The sequence below is a fragment of the Nyctereutes procyonoides genome, unplaced genomic scaffold, assembly GCF_905146905.1.
Source record: "Nyctereutes procyonoides isolate TBG_1078 unplaced genomic scaffold, NYPRO_anot_genome, whole genome shotgun sequence".
In the NCBI taxonomy this organism is placed as follows: Eukaryota; Metazoa; Chordata; class Mammalia; order Carnivora; family Canidae; genus Nyctereutes; species Nyctereutes procyonoides.
Window position 1 is genome coordinate 37,790,781 of NW_026575044.1, and position 13,681 is coordinate 37,804,461.

Sequence of the window (13,681 nt, forward strand, 5' to 3'; positions counted from 1 at the left end):
CGGCGGCGATCCGAACGGGCCCGGAGGCCGCTTCCTGGTGCCACGCCCCCACCCCGTCCGGCACGTGACCCGCCGGCCTTCGCGCTTAAAGGGGCGACGGCCGCCGGGCGGCGGTGGGGCCCAGCGAGCGCGCCCGCGCCCGCGCCGGTGCCCTGCGCGGCGCCAGAGGCTCCTCCCCTTTCCTGGAGGGCGGAGCCCCAGCGCGGCTCGCGGGGCGGGGCGGGGCGGGGCGGGGCGGGGGCGCGACCCGGAAGCCGCGCGGGCGGAGGGCGGGTGTTGGCCGCGCCTCTCCCGCCTGCGCTTCCCCCCGGGCGCGTGCGGGTGCCGGCTCCCAGGGCGTCCCGGGCGCCCCCCGGGCCAGGGCCGCCCCTGAAGCGCGGAAGGCTCCCCGGGCCTCTCGGGAGGGTTTCCTGCGCCTGCCTCTGGGAGCGGAGCGCTGTGGCCGGCGCCTGGCCGCTGTGAGCCTGGACCCGTGCGGTCAGAGCCTGCGGCGAGCGGCGAGCGGCGAGCGGCGAGCGGCTCGGGCCCCTGAGGAGCGGGGACGGGGAAACTCCTCGTGCAGGGGCGCTGGGAGGAGGGGAGCGAGGATCACGGACGCCCCCACCGCGGGGTGGCCTTTCTCAACTACCGGGTTCTTTACGATGGAGAGGCTTGAGAAGCTGGGCAGGGAGCGTGAAGATCAAGAGCTGCGTTTTGGGGGCGCCTGGGGGCGCCGCGGGTGCGCGTCTGCCTTGGGCCCAGGGCGTGATCCCGGGGTCCTGGGATCGAGTCCCGCGTCGGGCTCCCCGCGTGGAGCCTGCTTCTCCCCTGCCTGAGTCTCTGCCTCTCTCTCTCTCTCTCTCTCTCTCTCTCTCTCTCTCTCTGTCTCTCATGAATACATAAACTCTTAAAAAAGAAAAAAAAAAGAGTTGTGTTTCAGACATGTGAATCCGAGGACAGATGACATCTGGATGGATATGTGGGGCTGAAGCTCACCAAGAGCGACAAGGCTGGGGACAGTAACTAGGAGTTACAGTATTAGAACGGATTGCCTCACACCGAGCCGTAAGGTGAAAAACAACCAACCTGTAGCGAATCCGTAAAGGACAGCAAGCCGAGCCCGCCAGAGGAGGATTCAGGAAACCAGCGTGGCCATTGCATCTGGGCTGGAGGGAAGAACTGTTTCCGGAGGTGGGGTGCGGTCCACTTTGACAAAGGCTGCTGAGAAGTCAGAGCGCTGACAGCTGTCCTCCACTTTTACCCCCCGGCGCTGCAAGGACTGGGAGGCAGAGCCAGAGCCACAGGGCAGGCATCGGGCTGGAAGTGAGCAAGAGGGGCTAGCCAGCACAGCCCTAGTAACTGATCTGGAGAAGCCCATCTCGGAGAGGAGCAGAGGAACTGACGTGGAGGTGGCCCGGGTGGGAGGGTGTGGAAATGAGTTAGGTCTTCCAAATGAAAGCAGCAGCAAGGCTATGCATACTCTACTGTGCGTGAGAACCTTGTACGTTCTCTTGTGGAGCCCAGGAATCTGCAGATGCCAGGTACCTCTGAGACAGGGCTGGAGGACCATATTTAAGCAGACTGGGGCATCTTTGCATGAGTGAAAATGGTTTAGCAGAGAGGTAAAGATGGAATATGCAGAGAAGATGAGATAGCCAAGTCAGGTGAGATGGGGCAGGACCCCAGGTACACATGGAAGGGTCGGTCCTTTCCATAGCTGCAGGAAAGAAGGAGGCTAGGAGATCTATGGGTAGGAAAATGAGAGCCTTCCTGAAGAAAAGCAAAGAAAGGGAAGGAAAGGGAGGAAGGAAGGAAAATGAAAAAGAAGAAAAAACCTATTCCTGTAAGGCTCCTTCCATTGGCCATACCTGTCCTTGTCCCTGTCATCTGCTAACCGGGATTACAGGATCCTTCTGCCCATGTCCTGCCATCACCTGTCAGCATACCTGTGGATGACCCTCCAGCAGTCCCTCCAGCTGCCCCCGCCCCCGACCATTCTTCACCATCTCCAGGACCCTCCTTTCCCTACTTTTTCTACCCAGTCTATTGGCCCCTCCTTTCCTTCCCTCCTCATCCAGCTACAATTCCGTTTCCCTCCATTCCAGTGCTGATTTTGCCATCAGCCTTAACACCCTTGCTCCTCTGTCCTAGCCCACCTGCCTGCCTGAGCCTCAGCCAGATGCACCCCACCTGCTTTCTCTGCACCTGCTGCCACAGGAGGAGGCACACAGCCAGCCGGGCAGCAGGTACCACTAGGAATGCGGCCGGCCCTGGGTCCTGCTGGCCCTCCTCCCGTTGCTGCAAGACACCACCAGGCCTTCCCCTCTCTCCTCAGCCTGCCCACGGCCCTTTGCAGACACCTGGCCTCTGTGCGGAGAAAAGTGAAGTGTCAGATGGTGAGGCCGTGGCCCAGCCCGCCACTGCTGCCCCCTCCGCCCTTCCTCGCCTCCGTGGAGCTAGAAATACACCTGTCCTGCCCAAGGAATTATTTGGTTCCCATTTCTCACTTTCTCAGAAAACTGAAGGTGTTGATTATCACACCTCTCCTCACATCATGGCTCCTAGAAATGGTCTTTCCACTTTGCTGCTCTCTTTCTTCTTAAAAACAAAACGACTGAGCTGAAAACAAACACACGCCACAAACTTTACTGAAAAAAAAAAAACAAACAAAACCTTTCCTGAAACACTTGTTTCCAGCCATGACCCCCTTTCTCTCCACAGCACACTTCTCTGAAGAGTGGTGATGTGCTGCCTCCACTTCCCCAACCTTAACCCACTCTAGTCCACCTTATGCCCCTCACTGAAAACAAAAGAGGGCTCAGGAAGGTCCCCAGGGAGCTCCGTGTCACTAGGTTCATGGAAATTTTTCAGTCATTTTGTGGATTTCCCAGAAGTGCTCAGTACCTTTTAGTCACTCCCTTGCTCTCATGAAACTTTGTTGATATTTATGTTGGTAATTACCTGACTAAATCTGTTCCTGTTGTGCATGTGATCCATGAGGGGAGGGCTATGTCTTTGGACTGCTGTCTGGCCCTCGGCCCTTACATCCAGTTGCCTGCTTCTCTTCTCCACTAGGGTGCCTCGGAGCACTTGGAAACCAGCATCTCTAGAAGAACACTCCTCACCTCCACCACCAGGGTCCTCTCCCAGGGTCCCATATCCCTGTAAATGGCACCTCCACCCACCCAAATGCACTTATGAAGTAGCTGGAGTCATCCTGGACACTTCTCACCCTCTTACCATCCCCTCTGCCCAAATACCAGTGGGCCATCAATAAGGAAAGTCTGGTGATTGAGGAGCCCCCAAAGTTCACTCCTCCAACCTTCCCTACAAAAGAGCATATTTGGAACAGAAACCCTACAGGAATGTTGGCCAAGAGCAGGGAGGCAGTAGTACAGCGTGTTGGTGAGGTACGAGGAGGAGGTGCTCGCAAAAGACTTGCCTTCTTTCGACAGTGGGCATCTTATCCCTCTTCCCAGAGAATTAGATTCAGTCAACAATGGCAACGTTTTGCTCCTAACAGAGCCAAGGCTTAATTTTTTGCGCACGTCACCTTAGGTCTGCAAGCGGCATTGAGATCTGCCTGGCTATGGGTGAGAGGTCCCCCAGCACAGTGACCGTGGTTGTGGCCCAGGAAATGCAGAGCATCTGGGAAGCCACAGCAGGCCAGACAGAACCCAGAGGATCTGGAACTACCTTGGGCAAACCAAATCTTTGCCTCTCCATGGTCCATTTCTTTCAGTCACAAACATATTTGTTTCTGTACAGTTGAGCATTAAAAACAGTCTGATTGGGCAGCCCCGGTGGCGCAGCGGTTTGGCGCCGCCTGCAGCCCAGGGCGTGATCCTGGAGACCCGGGATCGAGTCCCATGTCGGCTCTCTGCATGGAGCCTGCTTCTCTTTCTGCCTGTGTCTCTGCCTCTCATTCTGTCTCTGTGTCTCTATGAATAAATAAATAAAATCTTAAAAAAAAAACAGTCTGATTGTTTGCCCCATGCCCACATAGAATTCCCTATTCTTCCCACATTAAAAAAAAAAAACTGTATCTTTTCCTTGGTAAACATCAAGACTCTGAAATGTAGTCCATAAAGATGGGTCAGCAGTCATTTCTAGAATTTTGAGTTTGCAAACATTACCGTGATGCAAATTCATAAGTGCCTGATACCAGTTTGGGAGTCCCCATAAATGACAGATCAGAATTATACTTGGGTGAGTATACTTTTCTCTCCATTGATCCCCATCCAGTCTGAAAATTCCTTCATTTATCAGAAGGTTCTTTCCGTGGATTTCCTTCATTACTTAGGTAGATGTTGCCTTCCTCATTTCAGTCACGTTCATAGGTCATAGTTCTGCTTTCTTTAAACATTACATGACATAAGGTTGTAAAGCTATACCTCTGTTTTAGTGTCTTTTTATTGCTGCCACACTTGTGCCAGCTCTAGATTTGATTTTCAGAGACAAAAAGTTTATATACAAATAAGAATAATGCAAGTGTTTTATATTTAAAATTTACTTTTATTGGGAATAAAGTTTCATTTTTTTAAATGACTCATTAAGCAATCTCAAAGCACTGTTCTTTTAACTGCATTTTGTTGTTTTGGAAGATAATTTGAGCAAAATTTTTCTAACAGCGTGTTTTTACGTTGAAACCTTGGAAAGACCAGTAATCGTCTTGCTCATCCTTGCTGTTGACTATATTTGAGTAAAAGTTCACAGGTGTGTTTGCACTCAAAGACATTTCCCAGGATTATCTAGCTCAATCGCTCCACAAACCAGTTGGTTGTCAGAATCAAGTTTTAAAAAATAAACAAAAACATGTTATATTGTAATTGTGAAAAGAATGCACACGTGGAGGTTAGTATTATTTCAATAGTACAGAAAGCTATCAAGTGTAAAAAAGCTCTCTTCTCCCTCTTCCCCCCAAGTCCTCAAGGCCACAACCCAGAGGAAACCTCTGTTACCAAGTTCTATTTTTAGCTCAGACAATAACACTGTAATTCTCATGTACTTACCTTGTTTTATGAGGTTCAAGTAGTACCTGTTACTCTACTATGAAAAGTAAGATGAAGGATTTAGTACAGCCAATCTGCCTCTTACCTCCCTTCCTCGATACTTCTCAACTTTTGTTGCTTATATCATTTTTAATCCTTCTAATATTCGCATAATTTCATATGATATACCCAGACCTCTGTTTTTGGCCCATCAATGTTAGGAAGTTTCCAGTAACTCTACACTATATAAGATGGGGAAATGAGGCTACCTGTATCAACCCCTCTCCTAGGGTGGCTCAGTGGTGGAGCGTCTCTGCCTTTGGCTCAGGGTGGGATCCTGGGATCGAGTCCTGAGTCCCCGCATCAGGCTCCCTGTGGGAAGCCTGCTTCTCCCTCTGCCTATGTCTCTGCCTCTCTCTCTGTGTCTCTTATGAATAAATAAAATCTTAAAAAACAAAAACAAAAACAAAAACCAGCCCTCTCCTCTACTTCCTCCTCACTAGTCCAAACTTACATTGTCAGGGTTTAGGGCATTTACATTCTATAAATATAAATTCAGTGCCTTGTCTATGGATTATAGCTAAATATTGAAAAGTAATAGTAATAAAATACTACCATTATTTTAAAAAATATTTTGATATTCATCATAGAACCATGTGGAATTAGAAAAAAAAACCATGTGGAATTACTGCGTCTATAGAAAAGTAAATATAGTTTTTGTTCCCTACATTTGACCACTAAACAATGATGTGGCTCAGTCGGTTAAATGTCTGCCCTTGGCTCAGGTCATGATCCCAGGATCCTGGGATTGAGCCCTACGTCTGGCTCCCTGCCCATTGGGAAGCCTGTTTCTCCCTCTCCCTCTCACCCAACCCCAGGAGGGAGCAAGTTGGAGGATGCAGAGGCAGTTCACTTCAGGAAGAGCACCTGACAACAGGTACAGCATAACACTACGGAAAGAAGAAAGCAGGCTACCCTATGCGGTATTTTAGAGCAACACAATACGATTTAAACGTCATGGGAAAGGATTGCTATGTGATTGCCACGTCATCACTTGGTGATTTAAAAGCTTTGCATAGGGCAGCCCCGGTGGCCCAGCGGTTTGGCACTGCCTTCAGCCCGGGGTGTGATCCTGGAGTCCTCTGTCTCTCTGTTTCTGTCATGAATAAATAAAATCTTTTAAAAAATAAAAGCTTTGCATAAAATAATATCTGATTTCTTCAGAGTTAACATTTGAGTCAAAGTACTCTTTTTTTTTAGATTTTATTTATTCATGAGTGACACACACACACACAGAGAGAGAGAGAGAGGGAGAGAGAAAGGCAGAGACATAGGCAGAGGGAGAAGCAGGCTCCATGCAGGGAGCCCGATGTGGGACTCGATCCTGGGTCTCCAGGACCAGACCCTAGGCTGAAGGCAGCACTAAACCACTGAGCTACCCGGGCTGCCCTCAAAGTACTCTTTTTTTTTTTTTTTATGATAGTCACACACACAGAGAGAGAGAGAGACAGAGAGAGAGAGGCAGAGACAGGCAGAGGGAGAAGCAGGCTCCATGCACCGGGAGCTCGACGTGGGATTCGATCCCGGGTCTCCAGGATCGTGCCCCGGGCCAAAGGCAGGCGCCAAACCGCTGCGCCACCCAGGGATCCCTCAAAGTACTCTTAAAACTGCTGTCGGGGTGTGGGGGGACGCCGGGGTGTCTCAGCGGTTGAGCGATTGTGTCTGCCTTCAGCTCAAGGCATGATCCTGGGGACCTGGGATTGGGGATCATCAGGCTCCCTTCTCAGCGGGGAGTCTGCTTCTCCTTCTGCACCCCCACCCCTGCCACTTGTGCTCTTTTTCTCACTCTTCTCAAATAAAATCTTAAAAAATAAAATATGGGAGGAAGGTGTATCCCACAATTCACTCAATTTTAAAGTGTTTAGGTAAAATAACGCCTGCGTGTTTACTGTTTTTATAAACATGACATTTTAGGTGATGGCTGGGCCTAGTCATTGTCTCGGTTGTGTGTCATATTTGTGTAAGAGCAAACTTAAAAAGAAAACTCTGCAGGGATCCCTGGGTGGCGCAGCGGTTTGGCGCCTGCCTTTGGCCCAGGGCGCGATCCTGGAGACCCGGGATTGAATCCCACGTCAGGCTCCCGGTGCATGGAGCCTGCTTCTCCCTCTGCCTGTGTCTCTGCCTCTCTCTCTTTCTCTCTCTGTGACTATCATAAATAAATAAAAATTAAAAAAAAAAAGAAAACTCTGCAGATCCTGGGGAGACAGGGAACCCTCCTCGACTATGTTCTGCATGCCATGGATAAAATTGCTACTGCACAGCCCGGCTGTTTTCGCAATGTGTGTGCCACTTATAGAACGTCCCACAGCTGAGTCCTGTGTGCTCTCCGGAGACAGAGGACAGTGTACATACTGGCCATGCTGTGCAGAGCTGGTGGCAGAGCCAGCCACACGGCCCCCTGTTTTACACAGCAAGATCAAGTCATCCATGGTATTTTCTGAATATGAACTCTTAACAAATAATTTAAAAAGATATTTTTATAGTTCCAACAGTTTTTGGTGCACTAGAAACTGGGAATGCTAAAAATTGGAACAACAATTAGCAAAAAAAATTTTTTAAATAAAAAATTTAGGATCTTTATCTTCATTCCTTTGTGAAAGTGATTTTTGTAGTTTTGTGAAGGTTCCAGAGAGCTACCAAGGCAGCTGGAACCTAAGAAGCCACAATCCTCGAGGGCAGGGAAGGCCTTGGCTGTCACTTTGCTCCACAATGAATTTGCTGCTTTGAAAGCGATGGCTGAGGGGGTGAGGCGCTGAGCAGGAGAGGAAGGATGAGAGACGCTGAGAAGCCAAACAAAATACATCTGTGGATACACTCGAGGCTGCAGTGGGAGAGGCATCCTGGTCACCACCAGGCCATCAGGCGTGCCAAACATCAGCTGAGGGAAAAGGCAGCGGGGCCTGAGTCAGTGACACTCCCCTGGGCGGCGGTCACCTGCTCTGCCCTGACTGTCCTTGGCTGTTGGTGAGTCAGCAGCAAATTCACTAGTTGATCTGTTTTCTTCTTTCTCTTCCGACCATGGACCTGTGTTTTCCAGAGCCACCAAAGCTCGGGGTAACTCCTGGTGTTTTAGATAAGCAACATCACGTGCTTGTTTTTCTTCCACAGTGGCTGAAACAGTGTTTATGGCAGCTTCTAAACCCGAAGCACAACACGCAGGCTTTTCTGGTTTTCTGTGTTTCGTGGTTTTTGTTTTTTTAAAGATTTATTTATTTATTCATGAGAGACACAGAGACAGAGAGAGGCAGAGACACAGGCAGAGGGAGAAGCAGGCTCCATGCAGGAAGCCCAACGTGGGACTCGATCCCGGGACTCCAGGATCAGGCCCTGGGCTGAAGGAGGTGCTAAACCACTGAGCCACCCAGGCTGCCCTTTTTTTTTTTTTTTTTTTTTTTTAATTCTTTTTCAGACTTTATAACATGTCTGGAAGGACGGGTACCAACATTTTCATAGTGGCTCTCAACTGTGTGGTAGGTTTTCGTGTGACTTGCACTTTCTTCTTTGAACTTTTAAAATCCCCCCCCCCTTTCTCAAGATTTCACCCATTTATTCATGAGAGACACAGAGAGAAAGGCACAGACATAAGCACAGAGGGAGAAGCAGGCTCCCCATGGGGAGCTCAATGAGGGACTGGATACCAGGACCCTGGGACACAACCTGAGCCAAAGGCAGACACTCAACCACTGAGCCACCCAGGTGCCCCCCTTTTTAAAATGGATCAATATTCCTCTCCTTTTAGAAGAGAGCCATTAGGTCCTAAATCTTTTTTGAGGCCAAGCATTTTCAAATTCTTTGGCTAATCCACACACAACATGATTTCCAGTCCCATTCTAATTGCTTTCCTTTAGGGACGTCTGGGTGGCTCAGCAGTTTAGCACCTGCCTTTGGCTCAGAGTGTGATCCTGGAGTCCTGGGATCAAGTCCCACAACTGGGCTCTATGCATGGAGCCTGCTTCTCCCTCTGCCTGTGTCTCTGTGTGTGTGTGTGTGTGTGTGTCTCTCTCTCTCTCTGTGTCTCTCATGAATAAATAAAATCTTTAAAAAAAAATGCTTTCCTTTAAATACCTTCTTGTGCCTGTATGTGGTAGAGCAGTAGTTCTCTAAATTTTGGGCCTCAGGACACGTTTTTACTGTCAAAAATTATTGAGGACCTCAGTGGGGCTCCTCTTTATGGGTTTTATCAATATTTACCACATTAAAGACTAAAACTGAGAAAAAATTTTGGTCACTTAAAAATAACAAAACTCACCACATGTTAATAGTATAAAGAACGTTTGTAGGTGAAAAGTAACTATTTTCTAGGACTTCAGTGGGAAAAGTGGCATTCTTAAATTTTTGCAAATCTCTTTAACAGAAGACAGCTGAATTCTCATATTTGCTTTTCTATTCTCTGTGTTGGGATATCTTGTTTTAGCTTAAGTATATAGGGGAAATCTGGCCTCATATAGGTAGACAGTTGGAGAAAGGAAGGGCATATTAATTGCCTTTTCAGATAATTGTAGGTGTTATTTAATACTACACCAGTACTCAACAAATGCTAGTTTCTTAAAGGTTAGTTGCAATATGGCATCTGAAACTGTATCAATAAATATTTTGTACTCTGTTACATTAAAATCCATTAGTCTTTCTTGAGCTTCATATGGATCAGTGATCTATCGCTCCAGTAAAAATTATTCCACAAACTTAATGGCTTAAAATCACAAACATTTCTTTTTTAACAATTTCTGTGGGGGCACCTGGGTGGCTCAGGTTGTGATCCTGGGGTCCTGGGATTGATGTGTTTCTCATGAATAAATAAAATCTGAAACACACACATACACACATAATTTCTGTGCATCAGAATGAGCATGACTTTCCTGGCTAGTTTTGATTCAGGGTATCTCATGAGCTGCAGTTATGATATTGGCCAGGGCTGTCATCTTTAGAAGGTTTGAAGATAAAGAATCTGCTTCTGACCTCATTCATATGGCTGTTGTCAGGCTTCGTTCCCCATGGAGTCTCCCCAGAGGCTTCTTAGTGTCCTCAAGACATGGTAGCTGCTTTCCCCCAAGAGCCAGGGATCCCAGAGAGAACAAGGCAGAGCCACAATGTCTGTTTTGAACTAAACAGAAGTCACACACCACCACTTCCGCTATGTTCTATTCATCAGATTCACTGAATAGAATCCACGTTCAAGCGGAAAAGAATTGGCTTCCATCTTTTGAAAGGAGAGGTATTAAAGAATTCACAGACATATTTTAAAGCCAGAATACTCATGATTTTGTAACATCATGCACTGGTCACTGGAAAAATACTTGTCCACTGAATTATAAGGATGTCTTAAATGTTGATAATTTCATGTGTTTTCAAAAAATCACATGTGAATATTACTATTGTTTTTTCAATATTACTATTGATCTCACTGGATATCAGTACATATCTATTAGAATAGGCTAAAATTAAAAGAAAAACAGTGATTACACAAAATGCTGGAGAATGTGGAGAAAAGTATACATTGAGGTGAGTGTAAAATGATATAGCCACTCTGGAAAATGGTTTGAGTTTCTTCTAAAACTAAACATGCATTTATCATACAACCCAACAAAAGCACTATTTTGTTCATGCAAAACCGTGTATACAGATGTTCATGGCAGCTTTATTCACCACAGCCTAATACTAGAAATAACCACCCAAATGTCTTTCAATGGGTGAATGGTCGAACAAGCTGTCTTGTAGTTCACTCATAGATTCCTATCATTTCACAAATCTATAACTTATATCATCAATCATTGTCTAAAACATTGAATAAACTAGGATTGATATGAAAGTCTTGAGTCTCCTGAATCTGGTTTGACAATGATTGGCTACTAGGTTTCTCCATAGCTAATCTTATGGAAAGTTACCACACCATGTTGTCTACATTCTTTTAGTTTATTAGGTGGAAGTGGGAAGGGAACAGCATGAGTCCAAAATCCTACCTCTTTTATTTCTCTCTTAATAAGCCTCCTTAACAGGTTTTTAGAAATTCATGCATGCTCAAGCAATAGTAACATTTTAATAACTAATTCTATATGTGCAACTCACTTTTATATATCTTCTTCCTTTTAAAAGTGGTCCTGGAGATTACCTTGAAGATTTCCAATAGCTTCCCATTCTCCATCATTCCTCCTTAATCATGCGTAATGTTCCCACAACCTCACCTGAACTTCTCCCAAACTGGGTGTATTTGTTGGATATCTGTCATCTAAGCAAAATTCTTACATCAGTTGAAGAAGTAGGATGCCTACCCCCCCAAAATTTTTATATCTACCTTAAGTTTCCATCAGCCTACTTGCACTATCATTGACTGGATAAATGAAAACAGAAATGAATTTTCTCACAGTTCTAGAGGATGGAGGTCCAAGATCAAATTGCTAGCACAGCTGGGTGTCTGATGAGGCCTCTCTCCTTGTAGGCTGTCTGCACCCCACATGTCCTCATATGGATTTTCCTTTGTTCTTGTGTAAGGAGAAATCTCTGGTGTCTCTCCCTCTTCTTCTAAGACCAGTCCCATTGGATTAAAGCCCCACTCTGGGGCACCGCCTTCAGCCCAGGGCCTGATCCTGGAGACCGGGATCAAGTCCCATGTCAGGCTCCCTGCAGGGAGCCTGCTTCTCCTGCCTGTGTCTTTGCTTCTCTCTCTGTTTCTCATGAATAAATAAATAAAATCTTAAAAAAACAAAACAAAACAAAAAATGCCCCACTCTGATGACTCCACTTATTAAAAGCCTCATTAAACCTCCCCACTTAACCTCCTGAAAAGCCCTATTTCTAAATACAGTTGTCACATTAGGGGTTAAAGGCAGCAACATATGAACTGGGTAAGTGGGGCAAGGCTTTAATTCTTCTGTCAATGTTTGTTTTACCATTTTCCAAATATGACAATTAAAAAAAAATGAAACTGATGAGTAGTTGTTACTTAGTAACAATATACTAATAGTATGAGCAATGGACTTGTTTCTTCAAGTCCAACTTTCAGGGGGCCCTGCGTGGCTCAGTCCATTAAGCAAGCGGCTGCCTTCAGCTCAGTTCATGATCTCTGGGTTCTGGGATCAAGCCAGGGGTCAGGCTTCCTGCTCAGCAGGGAGCCTGCTTCTCTTTCTCCTTCTGCCCCTCCCCATCGCTTATTCTCTCTCAATAAATAAAATCTTTTAAAAAAACACAACAAATTCAACTTCCAAACCCTTTTTGATGTTTTCTAGGTCTTTCATAAATTTTGACTCATTTGATGCTTTAACCAGACTCTTCTTATGATTTTGTGTCAAGTATTCTATTTTATTTTGTTTTCTGTCTCAAAAGGCATTAGAAAGATAAAATTCAGGGTTTTAAGTAATAGCACACTCATTTATTCTGTAATGGATACTGCACCCTCCCCCTCCATCTACTACTTTGTTATCTTTCCAATATATTTGATCTGAACTCCTCAAAACACTAGATATGATTGGGGAAAAGTTGGAAAGCCTAGCAGAGCAAAAGTAATACTGTTCCCACATGTACCCTTTTAGTATTTCCGAATTGAAAAACAAATAGGAAATAAAAAAAAATAGAAAGAGGCTTTCAAATGAGTAAACTGAGGTCTCCCAGCATAAATTTTGAGAACTGAAATCATTCCTTAATTTTATATGTAATCCATACAAAGTTCCAATAGAAAACTACCTATCCTCAAAATATAAGTATTGAGATTTGAAAATACAATCAGATGAACTTTCACTTCCATTTTTTTTTTTATTTAAGCAATCTTTTTGTTTAAGAATTCATGATCCCAGGGATCCCTGGGTGTCTCAGCAGTTTGGCACCTGCCTTTGGCCCAGGGCATGATCCTGGAGTCCCGGGATCGAGTCCCGCGTCATGCTCCTGGCATGGAGCCTGCTTCTCCCTCTGCCTGTGTCTCTGCCTCTCTCTCTCTGTCTATCATGAATAAATAAATAAAATCTTAAAAAAAAAAAAAAAAGGAATTCATGACCCCGAGATCAAAGGTTGCCGACTCTACGGACTGAGCCAGCCAGGTGCCTCTCACCCCCAATTTCTAAAGTGCTGGAAAACTACTCAGAATTTTGGAAGGTATAGTTACCAATCTCTTCTGATGCCTATAGCCTAAATGAGCAGCAAATGTCTTGCCTCTGTCACATCTTAGGGACTACATATCCTTCATCTTCCTTAGAGGTCTCCCATGACCAGCATTTCACCATCAGCAGTCTCATTGCATCCTTTCTGTTCAGATATTTTATTTATTTTTATTTTTAAAGATTTTATTTATATATTCATGAGAGACACACAGAGAGAGGCAGGGACACAGGCAGAGGGAGAAGCAGGCTCCCTGCAGGGGAGCCTCATGCAGGACTCAATCCCAGGACCCCAGGATCACCATCTGAGCCAAAGGCAAACACTCAACCACTGAGCCACCTAGGCTCCCTATTCAGATATTTTAAAATAAGAATGTATGCTGAAAAAAACAAAACAAAACAAAACAAAAACTTGGCAGGGATGCATGCCACACTATACACAGTGGTTTCTGGAATACAAGGGACTTCTATTTTAGCACTTCTGAGTTTCTGTAATATTTAAATTCAAATGAGCACACATGTCTTACTTTTATAAGCAGAAAAGTTGGTTTTTTAATAAAAAGGAAATGC